Source organism: Pundamilia nyererei, unplaced genomic scaffold (assembly GCF_000239375.1).
Source record: "Pundamilia nyererei isolate P.nyererei 1_Seehausen unplaced genomic scaffold, PunNye1.0 scaffold00006, whole genome shotgun sequence".
NCBI classification, from domain to species: Eukaryota; Metazoa; Chordata; class Actinopteri; order Cichliformes; family Cichlidae; genus Pundamilia; species Pundamilia nyererei.
Window position 1 is genome coordinate 794,819 of NW_005187407.1, and position 4,750 is coordinate 799,568.

Below are 4,750 nucleotides of genomic sequence, written 5' to 3' on the forward strand. Positions count from 1 at the left end.
AGTTATATAGTTTTCAACTCTATGTAATCCGTTTCTTGGGAAGTGGTAGATTATCTTTTTTAGTCCCACAGTGTCAAACGATTTTATGGAAGATAGTAAGTAGTAAAACAAACAAACAAACAAACAAACAAACAAACAAACAAACAAACAAACAAACAAACAAACAAACAAACAAACAAACACAAAACTTTGGGCCATCCTTATCCATATGTCACAACGTCGGGTTATTATCTCAAAATTCCTACTTAGTAGTCAAGTTTTTTCTCAGAAGTTTGAGTTATTAAATTAAATTGTTGAGATACTTATGCAAAGTTTTCACTTTTCCTATTTTCTATAGTATTCCACATTGATTTAAAAAAAAAAAAGAATAGATAAAGAAACCGGTTAGATACTCAGATAAATGTGAAAAAAGGAAAATCGACAGGAAGTGACACCCATAAGACTTCACCAATACTAAGAAGAGTGAGGCTTCATGGCCGTATCACAACATGGTTTCCGCTCATCTCCCAAAAGGGGCTTATTTTATCACACTCATTACCGCAGTTTATGACTGAATGTACACAGCAGAGGACAGCTGTTACTCTGAGCTTAGCATGAGAACGTGATAGGGATGAAGGGGTGATATTGTTGTTAATTATTATATTCTGACTTCATGAGGTTTTAAACTAATGCGAAATAATCTACAAAACCATTCACACCAGGGGGTACCTCAAAAATAATTATTTAACTACTCAGAAATTACACCCAGTTTCACAAAGGTTTAAGTATAAATAGACTCCTGACTAAAAACCAAGCTCACAGCTTGACCAATTAAAGACACGTGATACAAGTAAGTTAAAATGACAAAACCATCAACAGTAGATTTCTATAAGGCCTCTCAAACTAAAGCCTACATTTAAAATCACACCTTGATTGCGTTTTGAAGGTGCTTTACAGAAGCAAAACAAAGAAAGACTGTAGGTATCCAAACAGCAGTGACTCGCGCCACTGTGCGATTCATTAGCTGAGTGGTTTAGTGTTGCCACCTGCTGGCGGGATTAATTAACAACTGTTAACTGGAAATGTAGGCAACGTTTATCTGGGGTCAGATGCATAGACTGTGTGTGGTTTAATTTCACTGTAACATGCAGATTACTGACGAAAAATGTAACCAACTAAGTATTTTACAGAACCCTATTGCACAAATACAAGCTGGCATCCCTCTCACTCAAAAAATTGTCATAAAACTGAGTGAGCTTTTTTTTTTCTTGTAAATTAAATAACAGATGAAAAATGTTAAAATTGTTTAAAATGGAGACAGTGCCCATGCTACTGTAATGTATTTCCTGTAACTCTGGAAGTTTTACTCCGTTTGTCAGTGGCAGAGCATGAGAGAGGAACCGAGAGAAAAGTGTGAACATACTGATTTATTCAGTGCCAAACATTAACCCAAAATAAACCGAAACAAATAACAATCAGTTGTTCTCCCTTTGCTGTTTTGAATTGATGCATTAATTGAAATTCTGCAGTTTATTCATACAAATCGTTTTCTTTTTGTTTATTTTTTCCATTAAAATATGTAGTTTGCTAAAGATTAGAACTTTATTGTTGGGCTTAGGAAGTACCAGGAGATCATTGGCCATGTAAAGTGGTGCATTTGAGTTTATGAACAGTTTTCAATTGTCTGCATTTCTTTATGAATATGACCTAAATCATCATCAGGTCTGCACTCAAATAGACCTGATGATGAATTGGATTCTACGGAACCATATGTTTGAAAACAAAGCATGTCTATACATTTACTTCATGTTTTCTGTTTAATAATAACACTGACATTGTGCTAGTCTTAGCTTAGACCAAGAATAAATGTTAGTTCCTTTTACTGCTGCATACTTCCTCACTTGTATTTGAACAGGTAACAGCTTTTGTGTTTGTAAATACTAATAAAAAAGAAAGTAGTGAGTTACTTTTGAAATGAATAAAATAGATTTGACAGAAGAAAGCAAAGGTCCCTCATTTACTTGCAACTCTTCTAAGTGGCTTCTCATGTTGTCCACATGGAACTTTCCTTTAAAACTGAACTTAGACAATTAAAAAACACAAATCACTGTGTTATCTGATAGTCCAATTGCACAACAGATTCAGCATCATGGCTGTTACCTAAACATTTAACCCAATAATCTCTAATGGTGGTTTTTCTGACACTGCCTTTTACTAAGGCTAGAGTTTAATCTAGTCTGCTTGAAGTAATTTTTCTGTGACTGGAAATAGTCTCATTCTTCAGGTCCTTATACTGGTAGTCATGTGTACCTGTATGTAATTAAGCAGCGTGGCATGTCATAACCTGACGACATAGGATGAGGGATGAACACACAGCTAACGCAGAGGACACGACAAAGGGCAGGGAAAAACACAGGGCTTAAATACATACTGGCGTAATAAAGGAATGCGAGACAGGAGGGAGACACAGCTGGGACAATGCAGGGACGATGAAAGACGGGGAAGCAACACTGAAACCAGAAACATGGGACAAGGATTACCAAAGTAAAACAGGAAACTGAGAATAACATTTTATAAACAACAAATAAATAACATTTTATTTACATAGCACCTTTCTAGACAGAATCACGAAATGCTGCAAAAAGATAAGTCATGAAAGGTAAAAAAGACAATATAAAACAGGCAAAAATGAACCAAAAGCTAGGTTTTGATATAATCTAGGCAGTCATTCAGAAGCTGGAGCTTGGATAAATCTTGGGGCTTAAAACTGAATGTCATCAGCGTAACAGTGATAAGAGATGTCCTTGAAGGAGCCCATTATATGCTGGAGGGGGAGAAGATATATTAAAAACAATAAAGGCCCCAAGACCGAACCTTGAGGGACACCATAAGTAAGGGAGGTAGAGGATGACCTAAAAGCAGAAACCCCATAGAAAAACATCGGTGATGTAAATATGAGGAGAACCACTCTAAGGCAGTTCCACATACACCAACCCAAAGTTTTGGCCTTTCAAGCAGGATATGGTGGTCAACTGTATCAAATGCCAACGTGAGGTCTAACATAAGCAGAACAGAGCATTTTCCTGCATCATTACTCATCAAAATGTTGCTAGAGACCCTAAGAAGGGCTGTTTGCGTGGAGTGAACTCTACGAAAGCCGGACTGAAACGTATCAAGAAAAGCTATCTTTGTCCAGAGCCTCTATAAGTTGCTTAGCCACAACCTCTTCTAGAAGCTTAGAAATTAATAGTAATTTAGAGATTGGCCTGTAACTGCTCCAAAGAGAAGGGTCTGACTGGGATTTTTTTTAAAAGTGGGAGAATAGCAGCATTTTTAAAATAAACCAGAACTATACCAGATGCCAGTGAAAAGTTGTTTAAAGTGAGCACACATGGACCAACAGACTGGAAGACATTTTTGAATAATGATACAGGTACAACAACAACAAGAGGATGCTTTCACTGAATTCACTAGTTTTACCAGCGCAGGTAGTGAAACAGGAGAGAAAGTATCCAAGATGACGGTCCGAGATGGGGTAGAGACAGACAAAACAGGTACTGATTGTAAAAAAAAAAATCATTCTTACATTATTAATTTTTGCAAGCAGAAAAGACAGAAAATTTTCACAATCTTCATTAGAGGAAATAGGGGCTGCAGGTAGAGCAGGAGTAACAATGGTGACTAATGGTTGAATAACACCTTATGATTACCTCTGCTCTTTGTAACCATTTGTTAGAAATAGGCAGCCCTCGCATCTCTGATAGCATTATTAAAAGAAGCTAAAAGAAATTCAGTTCACAACATGTACCTGTGCACGGTACAAGCCTGTTGCAAAAACACATCATATGTTCACATTTCTTTAGTTGACTCTAAGTAGATTTTTATGTCAAAGACAACACTTTGGAGATATAAAATAGTATTTGTGCACAAACAAAATGATTTTGCATAAGCAAAACCGGGCATGTGGTGCAATTTAAAAAAAATAAAATAAAAGAGGGAAATGCACAATCACAGGACAAAAGAAGAAGTTGCAGGCCTAAAAAAAACATCAACAGCAGATGAACTGTATCTAAAAGTCCTGTCCTTAAGAAACAGGAAAGACTCTAAAAGACCTCGCACGGGACCTCAAAACTGCATCTGGGCCTTGAGTCAAAAGTTAAAATGATCTCATCAAAAGGGCAGCTGTCAAGCCATTCTTAAGGAAGGGAAACAGGAAAAAAAAGCCAGATGTATGCCAAATTACACAAGAACTGGAGTGAAAATCAGGGACAACAGGTTTTATGAAGTGATGAACCCAAACTTGACCTTTTTTAGTTGATATTGCATGTGTGGAGGAGGTAAGGAAAGAGGTAGAACAGTGGGGTGTTGCATTTCAGACAGTGGTGTTGGGGATCTTGTCAAAACTGAGGTCACAATTAAGGCTTTTTCCATACAGCAGACAGGAAACAAGAGCTGAATGTGTGGAGAGTGTGTCGTCCCCCCCCCCTGCCCCTTTTTTTCACATAACCAAAAGATGTCACACATCAAAAATAAACTATTGGAAATGAGGTAGACATCACCATGCATGTAAGAGGAAACATGCAGAAAGCTTATTATCAACTTCTGGGTAGAAACTGAGAAATTTTCAGGAAAACCCCAATGACGTGTACTCATGTGACTTACTTGCAAATACGTGTGAAAACAGACACAACATGTTTTCAGATCAACTTTCAGTTCCTTTTAATATGAGGAAGACTTAACCAGTCTACCCTTTTCTGGTGCAGAGGTTTTT